Source organism: Salmo salar, chromosome 18, assembly GCF_965601325.2.
Source record: "Salmo salar chromosome 18, fSalSal1, whole genome shotgun sequence".
In the NCBI taxonomy this organism is placed as follows: Eukaryota; Metazoa; Chordata; class Actinopteri; order Salmoniformes; family Salmonidae; genus Salmo; species Salmo salar.
Window position 1 is genome coordinate 100606210 of NC_138308.1, and position 23177 is coordinate 100629386.

A 23177-nucleotide genomic window follows, 5' to 3' on the forward strand; every position below is an offset into this window, starting at 1 on the left:
TAATATTTTAATCATTTCTGCCTGCCCTCCGATTTCATACTCATTATATAAATAGGCCCATGTGCACCTCCATCAGATGAACCGCACTGAAGCGATTTTATTAAAGTTTGTAATATTGTCATAGTGATCTGTTATCAAACGATTATTATTATTATTATTATTATTAACACTGCATTATAATTACATAAAAGCCCCTTAGAAATTCTGTGTTTTTAAATACAGTATGTTTATTAAACTACAGTGCAGTCTGACAAGTTAACATAACTGTGACGTCAAGTACTCATTAACTCTGTCTTCAATGATTTTTTGGGTTGCATCATTCATGGACAGAAACTTCCAGTAAAAAGCCCCTTGGTAATAACCAGGTCTAGAGTATGGCTGTGATAATGGGTGGGCCCAGTAGAAAGCCCCTTGGTAATAACCAGGTCCAGAGTATGGCTGTGGTTATGGGTGGGCCCAGTAGAAAGCCCCTTGGTAATAACCAGGTCCAGAGTATGGCTGTGGTTATGGGTGGGCCCAGCAGAAAGCCCCTTGGTAATAACCAGGTCCAGAGTATGGCTGTGGTTATGGGTGGGCCCAGTAGAAAGCCCCTTGGTAATAACCAGGTCCAGAGCATGGCTGTGGTTATGGGTGGGCCCAGTAGAAAGCCCCTTGGTAATAACCAGGTCCAGAGTATGGCTGTGGTTATGGGTGGGCCCAGCAGAAAGCCCCTTGGTAATAACCAGGTCCAGAGTATGGCTGTGGTTATGGGTGGGCCCAGTAGAAAGCCCCTTGGTAATAACCAGGTCCAGATGTATGGCTGTGGTTATGGGTGGGCCCAGTAGAAAGCCCCTTGGTAATAACCAGGTCCAGAGTATGGCTGTGGTTATGGGTGGGCCCAGTAGATAGCCCCTTGGTAATAACCAGGTCTATAGTATGTGGTGTGGCTTTGGTAATGGGTGGGTCCATTAACATGTTGGATAAAGTCCAAAGAGCTAAAATGGTTCATAAATCCAATGGCCTTTGGAGTCAGTCTCTTTGTCAACATGAATATTAGACAAATCAGTAAGGAAAGTGGGGCAGTGGTTTGGTGGTCTATACAGGGTTATGGCCAGCACAGTTGGCTGACATTTAAACAGTATAACATGATGCTCTGGTCTGGTGGCTGACATTTAAACAGTATAACATGATGCTCTGGTCTGGTGGCTGACATTTAAACAATATAACATGATGCTCTGGTCTGGTGGCTGACATTTAAACAGTATAACATGATGCTTACAGCTGAGAGTATTAGTTGTAGCTTTATGTGAACAACATCACCCATAGTTAAACACCAATGTCCCTTTGTCACACACATATGTGATCCGTTTCAGGAAACTAGGCATACAACTGAAAGCACTAGTAAAAATAGAGGCTGTCTCCACCCCACACACACATACATACTTATCAGAGCAGTAGATCTGTGTCTGTTTGAGGTTATAGCTGTGTATATATATAGACTTTTCAGATCAGTAGGTCTGTGTCTGTTAGAGGTTATAGCTGCATGTGAACAACATCACCCATTGTTAAACACCTCTGTTCCTCTGTCACACATTTCACATGTATTTTTAGGTCATTTATCTCTTGTCCAGAGCAACTTGCAGTAGTGAGTGAATACATTTTCATACTTTTTCCTGGAATGGTCCACCGTGGGAATCAAACCCACAAACCTGGCGTTGCAAGGGCCATGCTCTACCAACAGAGCAACACGGGAAACAGACACACACACTGAGCCATATACACAGACAGACACACACACAGACAGATAAACAAACACGCACACACAAACACACACAGACACAGCAACACAAACACACACAAACATACACAGACACACACAGACAGACACTGTACCATGACAGGTTGGGCCTTCCAGGTCAGGTCACACAGGGGTCCTGAAATGATGGCATATTCCTGGATGAAATGTCTGTAATAACCGGTTATTCCCAGAAAAGCACATACCTTTTTCTTATTCACTGGTCGAGGCCAATTCTGGATCTCAGCGACCTTCTTCTCTTGTGGTTTGATCAACCCTCGCCCTATGGAATAGCCCAGATAGTCTGCTTCACTTACCCCCAGCGTGCATTTCCTTGGGTTGGCCGTGAGTCCTGCTTGTCCAAAGACCCTCAATGACCGCTGTTAATCGGATTAGGTGCTCCTCCCAAGTGTAGCTGTGGATTATCAAATCATCCAGATATGCTGCAGCATAGGATTGATGTGGGTGCAGAATGCTGTCCATCAGCCTTTGAAACATGGCGGTGGCTCCATGAAGTCCAAAGGGCAGTCGCACATACTGATATATATAAAGGACTTTGCTCTTTGCTCTCAATTAATTGGACAAAGCACACACATTGGAACAGGTCATCTGGAGTAAAGAATGCAGTCTTCTCACAAACTGGGTCAGAGGAACCTTTGGTGATTCTTCAATGACTTTTAGCTCCAACATCTTCCTCACTTCTTAATTTACTATTTTATTGCCGCTCTCCTTGCCTATGGCGACCAATAAGGTTTTTGATGAATCACTGGAGGTGTCATGATGTCATGTTGGAGGTGATTGGTGTTTTCAGGTAATGTTTTGCTTTCGTTGTAAAGCCTTTTTGAAATCGGACAGTGTGGTTAGATTAACCTCTCTAGGGTCGGAGGGACGAAATCGTCCCACCTACTCAACAGCCAGTTGAATCCCGTGGCGCGTTATTCAAATACCTTAGAAATGCTATTACTTCAATTTCTCAAACATATGACTATTTTACACCATTTTAAAGACAAGACTCTCGTTAATCTAACCACACTGTCCAATTTCAAAAAGGCTTTACAACGAAAGCAAAACATTAGATTATGTCAGCAGAGTACCCAGCCAGAAATAATCAGACACCCATTTTTCAAGCTAGCATATAATGTCACATAAACCCAAACCACAGCTAATGCAGCACTAACCTTTGATGATCTTCATCAGATGACACACCTAGGACATTATGTTGTACAATACATGCATGTTTTGTTCAATCAAGTTCATATTTATATCAAAAACCAGCTTTTTACATTAGCATGTGATGTTCAGAACTAGCATACCCCCCGCAAACTTCCGGTGAATTTACTAAATTACTCACGATGAACGTTCACAAAAAACATAACAATTATTTTAAGAATTATAGATACAGAACTCCTCTATGCACTCGCTATGTCCGATTTTAAAATAGCTTTTCGGTGAAAGCACATTTTGCAATATTCTCAGTAGATAGCCCGGCATCACAGGGCTAGCTATTTAGACACCCAGCAAGTTTAGCACTCACCAAAATCAGATTTACTATAAGAAAAATGTTATTACCTTTGCTGTCTTCGTCAGAATGCACTCCCAGGACTTCTACTTCAATAACAAATGTTGGTTTGGTTCAAAATAATCCATAGTTATATCCAAATAGCGGCGTTTTGTTTGTGCGTTCAAGACACTATCCGAAGTGTAAATAAGGGTCACGCGCACGACGCATTTCGTGACAAAAAAATTCTAAATATTCCATTACCGTACTTCGAAGCATGTCAACCGCTGTTTAAAATCAATTTTTATGCCATTTTTCTCGTAAAAAAGCGATAATATTCCGACCGCGAATCTGTGTTTAGGTTCAAAGACGATAGAAAATAAAAACATGGGGTCGACTCGTGCATGCGCCTCAGCCCATTGTCCTCTGATAGAGCACTTGCCAAAAGCGCTAATGTGTTTCAGCCTGGGGCTGGAATTACATCATTCAGCTTTTTCCCGCCTTCTGAGAGCCTATGGGAGCCGTAGGAAGTGTCACGTTACAGCAAAGATCCTCAGTCTTCAATAAACAGAGTCAAGAAGCTCAAGGAATGGTCAGACAGGCCACTTCCTGTAAGGAATCTTCTCAGGTTTTTGCCTGCCGTATGAGTTCTGTTATACTCAAAGACACCATTCAAACAGTTTTAGAAACTTTAGGGTGTTTTCTACCCAAAGCCAATAATTATATGCATATTCTAGTTACTGGGCAGGAGTATCAACCAGATTAAATCGGGTACGTTTTTTATCCGGCCAGTCATATGTTTGAAAAATGGAAGTTTTCGGATTTTAGAGGAATTTGTATTTCGCGCCACGCCCATCATTGGATATTGGAGCAGGTGTTCCGCTAGCGGAACATCTAGATGTAAGAGGTTAATTGGTGATGAAAATCAATTTTTTCCGGGCGTTGCTACGGGGTCCTTGAATGAGCTATCGGACAGAAACATCGGGGTCCATCTCTATGGGCCGAGGCAGTTTCAATGCACCTAGTCTTGCGACTCTGGGACATTTCTAAATGTCGCCATTTTCATGATAGTCAAAATGAATTGAACATATTGCAAATGCACGAGGCTGTTTCTCGGTCTGAGAACCTTCTAGAGCCACATAACTCACTGTGCACAATCGACTTGACCTCTAGAACAGGTTTCTAAAGTTTCAGAGCTCTAGGTCTGACGGTTCTTTGATTGTTGGAACGAAGGTAACTTCCGGTTGTCACAGGAAGCTCATACTCAACATACGTTGTCTTTGGGGTAGGCATAAACAGAATCCTGAATATGAAGCCTCTACCTTAAGAATTGACTGAATGACACAGGGTTGAGTTGCGTGATTTTCACATTCTGCAGGTTGGTTATATTACAATAGCTCTAGGGTGATTTTAACAACTTCCGTTTGCTCCAGGAACCTTAGGTAGACGTCACAGTAGCCTGATGGATTGTTATAGAAGACAGGTTCATAAGGCATTCATAACCCACATAGGCTTCAAGTTGAATTTAGGAGAATAGTCAATGTATTCCTATGGGGAGAGAAGTCATTGCACACTGTTTGATATAAACACCTTCTTTGCACTGTGAAGGGTTAATGCCACATGGTCAAGGTTAGGCTTGCACAGATCGGGAGGACCTCAGGAACGCTCCTGAGGTCGAATTGTGCTTCTAACCCTAACGGTTCTCTAACTGTCACCCAAAAGCACTTGACATATTGGTGCAGGCTTGATTTTGGGCCTAGTTTTCTCACGGTGGCTGCGCTCAGACCGAGCGTGCTACGGTCAAGCGGGGCGTCTCATTGAACTCGGCACAGACTAGAGATAATGGTAATGCCATTGCAGGCTCTTTGTGTCTTTAAGCACCGCACTGTGTCACTCCGTCCTGGCTGTGTGTGTGTGTGTGTGTGTGTGAGAGAGCTTTTCTTTGACATCTGATGGGTTAAATGACTGATTTGCAGTTCATGAGGGTTGCCTAGTCACACATATGAAGTTGTGGAAAGATCTGACCTTTTTAACCCTTCAAAACAGCCCCTATGACACCATTTTAACGCACTTCTGGTTGGCACAGGAAGCTGAACGTTAGGCTCTTATAGAATATTGAGTTTTAAGTCTTTATGTTAAGAACTGACTTATTTACAGAGGGTTGAACAAGTGTGTGTTGTTTCAGAAAATCACAGAAAATCACAGAAATCTCACAGAGCTCCGAAACCCGCCCTAATGGACTCATCTGAACACGCTGCAACTGGATCTGTAACTTTTTTGATAAAAACCCCTCCTATTTTTGAATATCACCAATGTGCCATTGTACAATTTCTCTGAAATGAACATTGGTAAATGGATGGTTCTTTTTTTCCTGACACCGTAGGCTCATGTACTTTGATGTGAAGTGGTCAAATCAGCACTCTATTTTCATGTTTGACTTTCAATTCCAGAAAAACGGCCTTAACTCGAAAAACATCGAGACCTCGACTCCATCCTGTTCGGAGCCAACTGCCCATTATGCCAAACCCACGTTCACCGAGTTTCGTCTTCGAAGTCTTTCCCGTTTAGGAGAAAAAGCCGCGTCGTGATTGGTGATATATGTTACTTTTGCAATATGATTCCATTCGCCCTCCTGTGGAATAATCCGGAACTGGAGAGAAATGACCAAAATTGGAAAATGTTCTTAAATGGAAACCGAAGGTCCGAGAGACTCCGTTCGATGACTTCCCGGAAGATCCAGCCCCGGTGAGCGGCCTGACGCCGTCCGTGGATTTATCGGACGTAGTCGGACGTCTAGTAAGGGACCGTACATTTGCAATATGCACTTTCTCACTGACCATACGGCTGGCACATATGAGTTCCCTTCATGTATGCATGGGATCTCAAAAAAATAATAATTCTGGTGTGTTTTTCTTTGGATTTTCTCCTACCATATCTATTGTGTTATAGTCTCATACATAATTTTAACATTTCTACAAACCTCAAAGTATTTTCTATCCAATACTACTAATTATATGCATATCCTGGCTTCTGGGCCTGAGTAACAGGCAGTTTACTTTGGGCACGTCAGTCAGGCAGAAATTGACAAAAATAGACCCTATCCTGAAGAAGTTTTAGGATCGGTGTCCCCCCATGGGACGGTTAAGCTAACGTAGGCTAATGTGATTAGCATGAGGTTGTAAGTAACATGAACATTTCCCAGGACATAGACATGTCTGATATGGGCAGAAAGCTTAAATTCTTGTGAATGGGCTAGGCGGGACGAATTCGTCCCACCTACGTAACAGCCACTTGAAGCCTGTGGCGCGATTTTCAAAACCTTAAAAATCCTATTACTTCAATTTCTCAAACATATGACTATTTTACAGCTATTTAAAGACAAGACTCTCGTTAATCTAACCACACTGTCCGATTTCAAAAAGGCTTTACAACGAAAGCAAAACATTAGATTATGTCAGCAGAGTACCAAGCCAGAAATAATCAGACACCCATTTTTCAAGCTAGCATATAATGTCACAAAAACCCAGAAGACAGCTAAATGCAGCACTCACCTTTGATGATCTTCATCAGATGACAACCCTAGGACATTATGTTATACAATACATGCATGTTTTGTTCAATCAAGTTCATATTTATATCAAAAAACAGCTTTTTACATTAGCATGTGACGTTCAGAACTAGCATACCCCCCGCAAACTTCCGGGGAATTCGCTAACATTTTACTAAATTACTCACGATAAACGTTCACAAAAAGCATAACAATTATTTTAAGAATTATAGATACAGACCTCCTCTATGCACTCGATATGTCCGATTTTAAAATAGCTTTTTGGTGAAAGCACATTTTGCAATATTCTAAGTACATAGCCCAGGCATCACGGGCTAGCTATTTAGACACCCGGCAAGTTTATCACTCACCATAATCATATTTACTATTATAAAAGTTTGATTACCTTTTGTTGTCTTCGTCAGAATGCACTCCCAGGACTGCTACTTCAATAACAAATGTTGGTTTGGTCCAAAATAATCCATCGTTATATCCGAATAGCGGTGTTTTGTTCGTGCGTTCCAGACACTATCCGAAATGGTAAAGAAGGGTCGTGCGCATGGCGCAATTCGTGACAAAAAAAGTCTAAATATTCCATTACCGTACTTCGAAGCATGTCAACCGCTGTTTAAAATCAATTTTTACGCCATTTTTCTCGTAGAAAAGCGATAATATTCCGACAGGGAATCTCCTTTTCGGCAAACAGAGGAAAAAATCACAAAGGCGGGGGCGGTCGGGTCACGCGCATAAGCCCAGAGTCCCTTGATCGGCCACTTGAGAAAGGCGATAATGTGTTTCAGCCTGGGGCTGGGATGACGACATTCAGGTTTTTCCCGGGCTCTGAGCGCCTATGGATGACGTAGGAAGTGTCACGTTAGAGCAGAGATCCTTAGTAAAAGATAGAGATGGAAAAGAAGTTCAAGAAATGGTCAGACAGGCCACTTCCTGTAAAGGAATCTCTCAGGTTTTGACCTGCCATTTGAGTTCTGTTATACTAACAGACACCATTCAAACAGTTTTAGAAACTTTAGGGTGTTTTCTATCCATATGTAATAAGTATATGCATATTCTAGTTACTGGGTAGGAGTGGTAACCAGATTAAATCGGGTATGTTTTTTATCCAGCCGTGTCAATACTGCCCCCTAGCCCTAACAGGTTAATCTAACTGCACTGTACAATTTACAGTAGCTATTACAGTGAAAGAATACCATGCTATTGTTTGAGGAGAGTGCACAATTATGAACTTGAAAATGTATTAATACACCAATTAGGCACATTTGGGCTGTGTCACACCCTGACCATAGAGATCCCTTGGTTCTCTATGGTGTTTAGGTCAGAGCGTGACTAGGGGGGTGTTGTAGTCATTGTATTTCTATGTTGGTGTTATGTATGGTTCCCAATTAGAGGCAGCTGGTAATCGTTGTCTCTAATTGGGGATCATATTTAGGAAGCCCTTTCTCCCACCTGCTTTGTGGGATATTGTTTTGTGTCTGTGCATGTTGCACCACTGAGGTCACATTTTCGTTGTTGGTTATTTGTTTTTTGGTAGTTTTACTTTGAATAGAGATGTGGAACTCAAATCACGCTGCGCCTTGGTCCGTCCTTCATAATGACCGTGACAGGCAGTCTTGATACAACATTTTGTACAGATATGCAATGGTTCATTTGATCAGTCTACACTGCTGCCCTCTAGTGGCCAAAATCTAAATTTTTCTTTGTATTATCTTTTACCAGATCTAATGTGTTATATTCTCCTACATTAATTTCACATTTCCACAAACTTCAAAGTGTTTCCTTTCAAATGGTACCAACAATATGCATGTCCTTGCTTTAGGTCCTGAGCTACAGGCAGTTAGATTTGGAGAAAATGTAAAAAAAGGGGCGGATCCTTTTAACACAAAATAGAATCACTGTTATTCATTCTAACAATTAGTTTCTTTTAACATGCATTTTTTTCAAATTATCTTTGGGTGCTGAATAGTAGCTCGAAACAGTACAGTTAATACCTTCATTCATATTTGACTATTTTTCCAAGTTGACTACACACAATTACAATTTTGTAATTGTGGCAAAGCCTAGAAAGACATCAGTCTTCCAGTTATCCTCATACATATGATTGAAGACACATACAGAGATTTTGACATACTATAGTGAGGGTGTAACCACACAATTTAACCTGTTATGGATAGGGGGCACTATTTTCACAGCCGGATAAAAAAACGTACCCGATTTAATCTGATTATTAATCCTGCCCAGAAACTAGAATATGCCTATAATTATTAGCTTTGGATAGAAAACACTCCAAAGTTTCTAAAACTGTTTGAATGGTGTCTGTGAGTATAACAGAACTCATTTGGCAGGCCAAAACCTGAGAAGATTCTGTACAGGAAGTACCCTGTCTGACCATTTCTTGGCCTTCTTGATCATCTCTATCCAAAACAGGGGATCTCTGCTGTTACGTGACACTTCCTACGGCTCCCATAGGCTCTCAGAAGACGGCAAAAAGCTGAATGGTGGCTTTGCAGGCCCTGGCTGAAAAACATTAGCGCATTTTGATAGTGGTCGATCAGAGAACAGAGACTGGAGGTGCGTGCACGAGGCGACTCCATGTTTTTAATTATTTCGTCTTTGAATGAAAACAACGACTCCCGGTCGGAATATTATCGCTTTTTTACGAGAAAAATAGCATAAAAATTGATTTTAAACAGCGGTTGACATGCTTCGAAGTACGGTAATGGAATATTTCGAATTTTTTTGTCATGAAACGCGTCGGGCGCGTAACCCTTCGTCACCCTTGGATAGTGTCTTGAACGCACGAACAAAACGCCGCTATTTGGATATAACTATGGATTATTTTGAACCAAACCAACATTTGTTATTGAAGTAGAAGTCCTGGGAGTGCATTCTGACGAAGAACAGCAAAGGTAATCAAATTTTTCTTAAAGTAAATCTGAGTTTGGTGAGGGTCAAACTTGGTCGGTGTCAAAATAGCTAGCCTGCGTGCTATCTACTCAGAATATTGCAAAATGTGCTTTCACCGAAAAGCTATTTTAAATCCGGACACCTCGATTGCATAAAGGAGTTCTGTATCTATAATTCTTAAAATAATTGTTATGTTTTTTGTGAACGTTTATCGTGAGTAATTTAGTAAATTCACCGGAAGTGTTCGGTGGGAATGCTAGTTCTGAACGTCACATGCTAATGTAAAAAGCTGGTTTTTGATATGAACTTGATTGAACAAAACATGCATGTATTGTATAACATAATGTCCTAGGCGTGTCATCTGATGAAGATCATCAAAGGTTAGTGCTGCATTTAGCTGTGGTTTTGTTTTTTGTGATATTATATGCTAGCTTGAAAAATGGGTGTCTGATTATTTCTGGCTGGGTACTCTGCTGACATAATCTAATGTTTTGCTTTCGCTGTAAAGCCTTTTTGAAATCGGACAGTGTGGTTAGATAAAGGAGAGTCTTGTCTTTAAAATGGTGTAAAATAGTCATATGTTTGAAAAATTGAAGTTTTTGGATTTTTGAGAAATTTGTAATTCGCGCCACGCCTATCATTGGATATTGGAGCAGTTGTTCCGCTAGCGGAACGTCTAGATGTAAGAGGTTTAAGAGTTTAGAAAGTTGAGCACATACATCTGAAATTGCATTTTGTCCTAGCTAATGAAATTAATTAGGCCTAATTATTGTTCCACATGGGTAACTGCTAAAATTCTATGTCAAGTTTTGACAAAGCTGTCATTTTGCCCCAATGACCATGAAAGAAAGTGGAACTAAAGCAGCTGGCTAATCAGGAAACACTTGAACTACTTCAAACCCTGGCCATCTTCCTGATTGTTGTATTAAATGATGCTTGATGTTGGTCTCATGTATAACGTTTACTGATATTATGGTTTTAAAACATTCTTCAAGTAAGACCCATATATTCATTAATTCATTTTGACCATTTCAGTGACCTTATGGTGGGGAGGCTGATCTGCAGGCCTGCATAGGTGTTGTCTACACTGCAGGGAACACCCTCACCTACCTTGACCGGGAGTGCTCTGAGTGTTTCCTCACCTGCTCTGAGTGTTCTCATATCACCTTCTCTGAGTGTTCCCTCACCTGCTCTGAGTGTTCTCATATCCCCTTCTCTGAGTGTTCCCTCACCTGCTCTGGGTGTTCTCATATCACCTTCTCTGAGTGTTCTCATATCACCTGCTCTCAGTGTTCTCATATCACATGCTCTGAGTGTTCTCATATCACCTTCTCTGAGTGTTCCCCCACCTTCTCTGAGAGACCTCATATCACCTTCTCTGAGTGTTCTCATATCCCCTGCTCCGAGTGTTCCCTCACCTTCTCTGAGTGTTCTCATATCCCCTGCTCCGAGTGTTCCCTCACCTTCTCTGAGTGTTCTCATAGCACCTGCTATGAGTGTACCCTCACCTGCTCTGAGTGTTCCCTCACCTGCTCTGAGTGTTCCCTCACCTGCTCTGAGTGTTCTCAAATCATCTTCTCTGAGTGTTCTTATATCACCTGCTCTGATTGTTCTCATATACCTTCTCTGAGTGTTCTCATATACCTTCTCTGAGTGTTCTCATATCACCTGCTCTGAGTGTTCTCATATCACCTGCTCTGATTGTTCTCATATACCTTCTCTGAGTGTTCTCATATCACCTGCTCTGAGTGTTCTCATATCACCTGGTCTTAGTGTTCCCCCACCTTCTCTGAGTGTTCTCATATCACCTTCTCTGAGTGTTCCCCCACATTCTCTGAGTGTTCTCATATCACCTGCTCTGAGTGTTCTCATATCACCTTCTCTGAGTGTTCTCATATCACCTTCTCTGAGTGTTCTCATATCACCTTCTCTGAGTGTTCTCATATCACCATCTCTGAGTGTTCCCCCACCTTCTCTGAGTGTTCTCATATCACCTTCTCTGAGTGTTCTCATATCCCCTGCTCCGAGTGTTCCCTCACCTTCTCTGAGTGTTCTCATAGCACCTGCTATGAGTGTACCCTCACCTGCTCCGAATGTTCCCTCACCTGCTCTGAGTGTTCTCATATCACCTGCTCTGAGTGTTCCCTCACCTGCTCTCAGTGTTCTCATATCACCTGCTCTGAGTGTACCCTCACCTGCTCTGAGTGTACCCTCACCTGCTCTGAGTGTTCTCATATCACCTTCTCTGAGTGTTCTCATATCACCTTCTCTGAGTGTTCTCATATCTCCTGCTCAGGGTGTTCTCATATAACCTTAGCTGAGTGTTCCCTCACCTTCTCTGAGTGTTCCCTCCCCTGCTCTGGGTGTGCTCATGTCACCTTCTCTGAGTGTTCTCAAATCATCTTCTCTGAGTGTTCTCATATCACCTGCTCTTAGTGTTCTCAAATCATCTTCTCTGAGTGTTCTCATATCACCTGCTCTGAGTGTTCTCATATCCCCTGCTCCGAGTGTTCTCCTATCACCTTCTCTGAGTGTTCTCATATCCCCTGCTCCGAGTGTTCCCTCACCTTCTCTAAATGTTCTCATTCACCTGCTGTGAGTGTTCCCTCACCAGCTCTGTGTGTTCCCTCACCTTCTCTGATTGTTCTCATATCACCTGCTCTCAGTGTTCTCATATCCCCTGCTCCGAGTGTTCCCTCACCTTCTCTGAGTGTTCTCATAGCACCTGCTATGAGTGTACCCTCACCTGCTCCGAATGTTCCCTCACCTGCTCTGAGTGTTTCCTCACCTGCTCTCAGTGTTCTCATATCACCTGCTCTGAGTGTACCCTCATCCTGCTCTGAGTGTACCCTCACCTGCTCTGAGTGTTCCCTCACCTGCTCTGAGTGTTCCCTCACCTGCTCTGAGTGTTCTCATATCACCTTCTCTGAGTGTTCTCATATCTCCTGCTCTGGGTGTGCTCATGTCACCTTCTCTGAGTGTTCTCATATCACCTTCTCGGAGTGTTCCCCCACCTTCTCTGAGAGACCTCATATCACCTTCTCTGAGTGTTCTCATATCCCCTGCTCCGAGTGTTCCCTCACCTTCTCTGAGTGTTCTCATATCACCTGCTGTGAGTGTTCCCTCACCTTCTCTGAGTGTTCTCATATCACCTGCTGTGAGTGTTCCCTCACCTGCTCTGAGTGTTCTCATATCACCTGCTCTGAGTGTTCTCATATCACCTGCTCCGACTGTTCCCTCACCTGCTCTCAGTGTTCTCATATAACCTTCTCTGAGTGTACCCTCACCTGCTCTGAGTGTACCCTCACCTGCTCTGAGTGTTCCCTCACCTGCTCTGAGTGTTCTCATATCACCTTTGTTGGTTCCATCTTTTCTTGGTTCCGTTATTTACTTAACAAATAAGGAATATTCAAAATGTGCATATATATATACAGTGGGGAGAACAAGTATTTGATACACTGCCGATTTAGCAGGTTTTCCTACTTACAAATTATGTAGAGGTCTGTCATTTTTATCATAGGTACACTTCAACTGTGAGATACTGAATCAAAAATCCAGAAAATCACATCTTATGATTTTTAAGTAATTCACTAGAATTTTATTGCATGACATAAGTATTTGATACATCAGAAAAGTAGAACTTAATATTTGGTACAGAAACCTTTGTTTGCAATTACAGAGATCATACATTTCCTGTAGTTCTTGACCAGGTTTGCACACACTGCAGCAGGGATTTTGGCCCACTCCTCCATACAGACCTTCTCCAGATCCTTCAGGTTTCGGGGCTGTCGCTGGGCAATACGGACTTTCAGCTCCCTCCAAAGATTTTCTATTGGGTTCAGGTCTGGAGACTGGCTAGGCCACTCCAGGACCTTGAGATGCTTCTTACGGAGCCACTCCTTAGTTGCCCTGGCTGTGTGTTTCGGGTCGTTGTCATGCTGGAAGACCCAGCCAGGACCCATCTTCAATGCTCTTACAGAGGGAATGAGGTTGTTGGCCAATACATGGCCAATACATGGCCTCATCCATCCTCCCCTCAATACGGTGCAGTCGTCCTGTCCCCTTTGCAGAAAAGCATCCCCAAAGAATCATGTTTCCTCCTCCATGCTTCACGGTTGGGATGGTGTTCTTGGGGTTGTACTCATCCTTCTTCTTCCTCCAAACACGGCGAGTGGCGTTTAGACCAAAAAGCTCTATTTTTTTGTCATCAGACCACATGACCTTCTCCCATTCCTCCTCTGGATCATCCAGATGGTTATTGGCAAACTTCAGATGGGCCTGGACATGTGCTGGCTTGAGCAGGGGGACCTTGCGTGCGCTGCATGATTTTAATCCATGACGGCGTAGTGTGTTACTAATGGTTTTCTTTGAGACTGTGGTCCCAGCTCTCTTCAGGTCATTGACCAGGTCCTGCCGTATAGTTCTGGCCTGATCCCTCACCTTCCTCATGATCATTGATGCCCCACGAGGTGAGGTCTTGCATGGAGCCCCAGACCGAGGGTGATTGACCTTCATCTTGAACTTCTTCCATTTTCTAATAATTGCGCCAACAGTTGTTACCTTCTCACCAAGCTGCTTGCCTATTGTCCTGTAGCCATCCCAGCCTTGATGTCCTTACACAGCTCTCTGGTCTTGGCCATTGTGGAGAGGTTGGAGTCTGTTTGATTGAGTGTGTGGACAGGTGTCTTTTATACAGGTAATGAGATCAAACAGGTGCAGTTAACCTCTATGGGCTAGGTGGGATGCTTGCGTCCCACCTACTCAACAGCCAGTGGAATCCCGTGGCGCGTTATCCAAATACCTTAGAAATGCTATTACTTCAATTTCTCAAACATATGACTATTTTACACCATTTTAAAGACAAGACTCTCCTTTATCTAACCACACTGTCCGATTTCAAAAAGGCTTTACAAAGAAAGCAAAACATTAGATTATGTCAGCAGAGTACCCAGCCAGAAATAATCAGACACCCATTTTTCAAGCTAGCATATAATGTCACATAAACCCAAACCACAGCTAAATGCAGCACTAACCTTTGATGATCTTCATCAGATGACATCTTAGGACATTATGTTATACAATACATGCATGTTTTGTTCAATCAAGTTCATATTTATATCAAAAACCAGCTTTTTACATTAGCATGTGACTAGCATGTGACTAGCATTCCCACCGAACACTTCTGGTGAATTTACTAAATTACTCACGATAAACGTTCACAAAAAAAATAACAATTATTTTAAGAATTATAGATACAGAACTCCTATATGCACTCGCTATGTCCGATTTTAAAATAGCTTTTCGGTGAAAGCACATTTTGCAATATTCTGAGTAGATAGCCCGGCCATCACAGGCTAGCTATTTTGACACCAACCAAGTGTGGTACTCACCAAACTCCGATTTACTATTAGAAAAGTTTGATTACCTTTGGTGTTCTTCGTCAGAATGCACTCCCAGGACTTCTACTTCAATAACAAATGTTGGTTTGGTCCCAAATAATCCATAGTTATATCCAAATAGCGGTGTTTTGTTCGTGTGTTCAAGACACTATCCGAGGGGTAAATAAGGGTCACGCGCAAGACGCGTTTCGTGACAAAAAAATTCTAAATATTCCATTACCGTACTTCGAAGCATGTCAACCGCTGTTTAAAATCAATTTTTATGCCATTTTTCTCGTAAAAAAGTGATAATATTCCGACCGGGAGTGGTGGTTTTCGTTCAAAGAGAGAGAAAGTAAACATGGAGTCGACTCGGGCACGCGTGCCCCGTCCCATTGTTCTGAGATCGACCACTATCAAAATGCGCTACTGTTTTTCAGCCATGGGCTACAAAGCCACGATTCAGCTTTCTGGCGCCTTCTGAGAGCCTATGGGAGCGTTAGAAAATGTCACGTCATGCCAGAGATCCCCTGTTTTTGTTAGAGATGATCAATAAGGCCATGAAATGGTCAGAGAGAGCGCTTCCTGTTTGGAATCTTCTCAGGTTTTGGCCTGCCAAGTGAGTTCTGTTATACTCACAGACATCATTCAAACAGTTTTAGAAACTTTAGGATGTTTTCTATCCAAATCAAACAATTATATGCATATTTTAGTTACTGGGCAGGAGTAGTAACCAGATTAAATCGGGTAAGTTTTTTTTCCGGCCGTGCAAATACTGCCCCCTAGCCCCAACAGGTTAATACAGGTAATGAGTGGAGAACAGGAGGGCTTCTTAATTATTAAAGAAAAACAGGTCTGTGAGAGCCGGAATTCTTACTGGTTGGTAGGTGATCAAATACTTATGTCATGCAATAAAATGCAAATTAATTACTTAAAAATCATAGAATGTGATTTTCTGGATTTTTGTTTTAGATTCCATCTCTCACAGTTGAAGTGTACCTATGATAAAAATTACAGACCTCTACATGCTTTGTAAGTAGGAAAACCTGCAAAATCGGCATTGTATCAAATACTTGTTCTCCCCACTGTATATATATGATTAAGATATTTTAATAAAAATACAGCCGTTAACAGAAGTCAAAGATCAACATACAACTTGTCTCTCCTGAGTTCTGCCCCGAACAAAAGAAAGACATGATCTTATCCTCTCTGGGCTAGGCGGGACGAATTCGTCCCACCTACGCAACAGCCAGTGTAATCCAGTGGCGCGATTTTCAAATACCTTAGAAATGCTATTACTTCAAATTCTCAAACATATGACTATTTTACACCATTTTAAAGACAAGACTCTCGTTAATCTAACCACACTGTCTGATTTCAAAAAGGCTTTACAACGAAAGCAAAACATTAGATTATGTCAGCAGAGTACCCAGCCAGAAATAATCAGACACCCATTTTTCAAGCTAGCATATAATGTCACAAAAACCCAGAAGACAGCTAAATGCAGCACTAACCTTTGATGATCTTCATCAGATGACACACCTAGGACATTATGTTATACAATACATGCATGTTTTGTTCAATCAAGTTCATATTTATATCAAAAACCAGCTTTTTACATTAGCATGTGACGTTCAGAACTAGCATACCTCCGGTGAATTTACTAAATTACTCACGATAAACGTTCACAAAAAACATAACAATTATTTAAAGAATTATAGATACAGAACTCCTTTGTGCAATCGAGGTGTCCGATTTTAAAATAGCTTTTCGGTGAAAGCACATTTTGCAATATTCTCAGTAGATAGCCCAGCCATCACGGGTAGCCATTTAGACACCGACCAAGTTTAGCCCTGACCAAACTCCGATTTACTATTACAAAAGTTTGATTACCTTTGTTGTCTTCGTCAGAATGCACTCCCAGGACTGCTACTTCAATAACAAATGTTGGTTTGGTCCAAAATAATCCATCGTTATATCCAAATAGCGGCATTTTGTTCGTGCATTCCAAGACACTATCGAAATGTAAATAAGGGTCACGAGCATGGCGCAATTCGTGACAAAAAAATCTAAATATTCCATTACCGTACTTCGAAGCATGTCAACCGCTGTTTAAAATCCATTTTTATGCCATTTTTCTCATAAAAAAGCGATAATATTCCGACCGGGAATCTGCGTTTAGGTAAACAGAGGAAAGAAAACAAAGCATTCGGTCGACGCGGGCACGCGCCTGAGTCTCACTGTACTGTAACCAGCCACTACCCAAACGCGCTACTTTTTTTCAGCCAGAGCCTGCAAAGCCACGATTCAGCTTTTTCCCGCCTTCTGAGAGCCCATTGGAGCCGTAGGAAGTGTCACGTAACAGCAGAGATCCTTTGTTTTGGATAGAGATGACAAAGAAGGCCAAGAAATGGTCAGACAGGGTACTTCCTGTACAGAATCTTTTCAGGTTTTGACCTGCCATTTGAGTACTGTTATACTCACAGACACCATTCAAACAGTTTTAGAAACTTTGGAGTGTTTTCTATCAAAAGCCAATAATTATATGCATATTCTAGTTACTGGGCAGGAGTAGTAACCAGATTAAATCGGGTACGTTTTTTATCCTGCCGTGTCAATACTGCCCCCTAGCCCTAACAGGTTAAAGGACCTTATATACCCGAGATCATACCTTATGGTGTGATCTCCTCTGTCAAACCCTGCATGTGCAGCTAAAAGAACAAGTTATTCTTAACACAAGGTTTCTGAGAACCTGTCTCAGTGGTATGCAAATCTGCCCTTGTTTCAGAGAGAAACAGACGCTGTCTCTCTGTGTCTCGCTATCACCCTCAGTCCCTTTTCTCATCTTTACTCACAGATGCGGGGCTGTGGGTTTTGGCAGAGAGCTAGACACAGAGAGGCCTCAATATTCAGCTAAACAGTACCATGGCACGTAAGCAAATTAATAACAACATAATCAATGATAGGGGTCTTTAGAAGACCCCAAAAATCAACTTTAACCCTTCACCTTCTTTGAGTGTTCCCTCACCTGCTCCGAGTGTACCCTGTTTGAGAACAGTCCATGTATGAAAGAGTAACTGCTGAAATAAAACACATTTTATGAAACCCTTGACTAAGACTGTTGAATCCCTAAAAGTCAAAATAGTATGAGAAAAAATAGACCGATGTATTGCTTTGTGAGGTTCAACCAACCTTTTGTTGGTGTCTCGATATTTTTAGGAAGGGGGACATTGATGAGGCTTGACAAGATACTAACTCTATATCACAGTCATCATTTGATACCCTACTCAACAGCCTCAATTCCTCAGGGCATGAACTCTACAAGGTGTCAAAAGTGTTCCACAGGGATGCTGAATCATGTAGACTTCAATACTCCCTACAGTTGTGTCAAGTTGGCTGGATGTCCTTTGGGTGGTGGACCCGCGCTGAAGACTCTGGGCTGCAGGCCGCCGCTGAAGACACGGGGCTGCCGCCCGCCGCTGAAGACTCATAGCTGCAGAGCGTCGCTGGAGGCTCCAGACTGAAGAGCATCGCTGGAGGCTCCAGACTGAAGAGCGTCGCTGGAGGCTCTGGACTGAGGAGCGTTGCTGGAGGCTCCGGACTGAAGAGCGTCGCTGGAGGCTCCGGACTGAAGAGCGTCGCTGGAGGCTCCGGGCTGAGGAGCGTCGCTGAAGGCTCCGGGTTGAGGGCCGTCTCAGTAGGTTCCGGACTGTAGGCCGTCTCAGTAGGTTCTCGACGGGGAACTGTCGCCGGAAGCTCTGGACGGGGAACTGTCGCCGGAAGCTCTGGACGGGGAATGCGCAATGGAGGCCTGATGCATGGGTTTGGCACAGGAGGCACCACACTGGTAACACGCACCTCAGGGCGAGTGCGGGGAGCAGGAACAGGACACCCCGGACTGGGCAGGCGCACTGGAAGTCTGATGCGTGGGGCTGGCTTAGGTGGCGCCAGACTGGCAACACGCACCTCAAGACGAGTGCAGGGAGCAGGAACAGGACGTATCGGACTATGTAGGCAAACTGGAGACCTGGCATGCTGAGCAGGCCTACTCCTTCCGGGTTCAATGTGTGTATTAGGTAGTTGTTGTGAAATTGTCAGATTACTTGTTAGATATTACTGCATGGTCAGAACTAGAAGCACAAGCATTTCACCACACTCACATTAACATCTGCTAACCATGTGTATGTGACCAATAACATTTGATTTGATTTGATTTGATGTTTCCAAAGCCACAATCTGACTCATCTACAGATATGGACACTCTCAAAGCCACCTTCAACCATGCTAAGATCTAATCTCAACTGGGCTATCGGAAAAACTATAGTTTCACTTGTTGACTATGGTGACACCCATAGTCAACACATTGTTCCTCTAATTCCCTCCAGTTTGATTTGATTTAACTATGGTGACACCATCTACCATTGTTCCTCTAATACCCTGCAGTTTGATTTAACTATGGTGACACCCTCTACAATTGTCCCTCTAATACCCTCCAGTTTGATTTAACTATGGTGACACCATCTACCATTGTTCCTCTGATACCCTCCAGTTTGACACTGGAGCCCCTTATCACGCCCACCACTGTTCCCTCTATGAAGACTTAGTCTACACTCTATGACGACCTATGACCTACCTATCAAATAAACCGTATACACACTCATTTAAGACAATCTACCAAGTCCACTACCAGTCTATAGTACTAATGTGATCATCCTTTCTGTCAAAAAGCATTTCTACACAAAAAGCTACAGACCGGATCCTACATCAACATGAGTTAATCAGTCAGTTTGTCTCCTTCCCCATTTTTTCAACAGTGGGAATGAACCCATGTCTGCCGTGCAATATTAGTAGCTTTGTTTAACATTAAACAGCTTCTGTTTTTGAGGCTAGAGGTAGGTAGAGGTCATAAAACAGCTTCAGTCTTTGAGACTAGGGGTAGGTAGAGGTCATGAAACAGCTTCTGTCTTTGAGGCTAGTGGTAGGTAGAGGTCATGAAACAGCTTCTGTCTTTGAGGCTAGAGGTAGGTAGAGGTCATGAAACAGCTTGTGTCTTTGAGGCTAGAGGTAGGTAGAGGTCATGAAACATGGAGTCTTGCCACAGTTGGGTGAAGAGAAGGTCAAATACGCTGGTCCCCAGTCAGGCTGGCAGGTAACCTGGTAAGTGTGGGAGTGTGGTGCCAGGAAAATAACCTCTCACTCAACGTAAACAAAACAAAAGAGCTGATTGTGGACTCAGGAAACAGCAGAGGGAGCACCCCCTATCCATATCGACGGGACCACATTAGAGAAGGTGGAAAACTTCAATTTGTACACATCACTGAAAATGGTCCATCAACACTGATCGTGTGGTGAAGAAGGCGCAACAGTGCTTCTTCAACCTCAGGACGCTGAAGAAATTTGGCTTGGCACCTAAAACCCTCACAAACTTTGAGATGTCTCGCCTTCCCAGACCCAGGAGTTAAGTGAGTTGGTTATGAAAAATAAAGATGTTTTCTTCCTTACCTGAAAACACCAATCACATCCAACATGACATCATGACACCTCTGGGGATTCATCAAAAACCTTATTGGTCGCCAGAGGCGAAGAGAGCGGCAATAAAATAAGAAGTGAGGAAGATGTTGGAGCTGAAAGTCATTGAAGAATCACCAAAGGTTCCTCTGACCAAGTTTGTGAGAAGACTGCATTCTTTACTCCAGATGGCCTGTTCCAATGTGTGCAACGCTTTGTCCAATTAATTGAGAGCAAAGAGCAAAGCCCTTTGGACTTCATGGAGCCATCACCACGTTTCAAAGGCTGATGGACCGTATTCTGCGCCCACATCAATCCTATGCTGCAGCCTACCTGTGTAACGGCCGTCGTAGGAAGTGGACCAAAATGCAGCGGGTACGTGAATGCTCATATTTATTTTATTACGAACACCACACAAAAACAACAAAACGAAAAAACGAACGACAGCTAACAGTTCTGCAGGCTCGACATAGCAGTGCACGAATACAACCTCCCACCATTCCCATAACAAACACCACAAGTCCTAATTATAGGACCTTCAATCAGAGGCAACGATAAACAGCTGCCTACAATTGAAGGCCCCAATCCCAATTACCTAAACATAGAAATAGAATGACTATACGGAACATAGAAATACTCTAACATAGAACATAGACCAAAACCCCGGAATACATAAATCAAACACCCCTCTACATAAACACACACCCCGAACCATATAAAACAAATACCCCCCTGCCACGTCCTGAACAAACTACAATAACAAATGACCCCTTTACTGGTCAGAACGTGACAACCTGGATGATGTGATAATCCACAGCTACACTTGGCAGGAGCACCTAATCCGATTAACAGCGGTCATTGAGGGTCTTTGGGCAAGCAGGACTCATTGCCAACCCACGGAAATGGACTCTGGGGGTAAGTGAAGCAGACTGTCTGGGCTATTCCATAGAGCGAGGGTTGATCAAACCACAAGAGAAGAAGGTCGCTGCGATCCAGAATTGGCCTCGACCAGTGAATAAGAAAAAGGTATGTGCTTTTCAGGGAATAACCGGTTATTACAGACATTTCATCCAGGAATATGCCATCATTTCAGGACCCCTGTGTGACCTGACCTGGAAGGCCCAACCTGTCATGGTACAGTGTCTGTCTGTGTGTGTCTGTATGTGTTTGTGTTTGTGTTGCTGTGTCTGTGTGTGTGTGCATGTTTGTTTATCTGTCTGTGTGTATGTGTCTGTGTATATGGCTCAGTGTGTGTGTGTGTTCCCCTGTTGCTCTGTTGGTAGAGCATGGCCCTTGCAACGCCAGGGTTGTGGGTTTGATTCCCACGGTGGACCATTCCGGGAAAAAGTATGAAAATGTTTCAACTCACTACTGTAAGTCTCTCTGGACAAGAGCTACATTACCTAAAAAAACATGTGAAATGTGTGACAGAGGAACAGAGGTGTTTAACAATGGGTGATGTTGTTCACATGCAGCTATAACCTCTAACAGACACAGACCTACTGATCTGAAAAGTCTATATATATACACAGCTATAACCTCAAACAGACACAGATCTACTGCTCTGATAAGTATGTATGTGTGTGTGGGGTGGAGACAGCCTCTATTTTTACTAGTGCTTTCAGTTGTATGCCTAGTTTCCTGAAACGGATCACATATGTGTGTGACAAAGGGACATTGGTGTTTAACTATAGGTGATGGTGTTCACATAAAGCTACAACTAATACTCTCAGCTGTAAGCATCATGTTATACTGTTTAAATGTCAGCCACCAGACCAGAGCATCATGTTATATTGTTTAAATGTCAACCACCAGACCAGAGCATCATGTTATACTGTTTAAATGTCAGCCACCAGACCAGAGCATCATGTTATACTGTTTAAATGTCAGCCAACTGTGCTGTCCATAACCCTGTATAGACCACCAAACCACTGCCCCACTTTCCTTACTGATTTGTCTAATATTCATGTTGACAAAGAGACTGACTCCAAAGGCCATTGGATTTATGAACCATTTTAGCTCTTTGGACTTTATCCAACATGTTAATGGACCCACCCATTACCAAAGCCACACCACATACTATAGACCTGGTTATTACCAAGGGGCTTTCTACTGGGCCCACCCATAACCACAGCCATACTCTGGACCTGGTTATTACCAAGGGGCTTTCTACTGGGCCCACCCATAACCACAGCCATACTCTGGACCTGGTTATTACCAAGGGGCTTTCTACTGGGCCCACCCATAACCACAGCCATACTCTGGACCTGGTTATTACCAAGGGGCTTTTTACTGGAAATTTCTGTCCATGAATGATGCAACCCAAAAAATCATTGAAGACAGAGTTAATGAGTACTTGACGTCACAGTTATGTTAACTTGTCAGACTGCACTGTAGTTTAATAAACATACTGTATTTAAAAACACAGAATTTCTAAGGGGCTTTTATGTAATTATAATGCAGTGTTAATAATAATAATAATAATAATAATCGTTTGATAACAGATCACTATGACAATATTACAAACTTTAATAAAATCGCTTCAGTGCG

At 42.8% G+C, this 23177-nt stretch overlaps 1 protein-coding gene across 1 annotated transcript in view; it reads left to right on the forward strand.

The window, feature by feature from the left end:
- Positions 1-23177, forward strand: part of LOC145861820 (butyrophilin subfamily 1 member A1) — a 315627-nt gene that overhangs the window by 155010 nt on the left and 137440 nt on the right. The window lies entirely within an intron of this gene.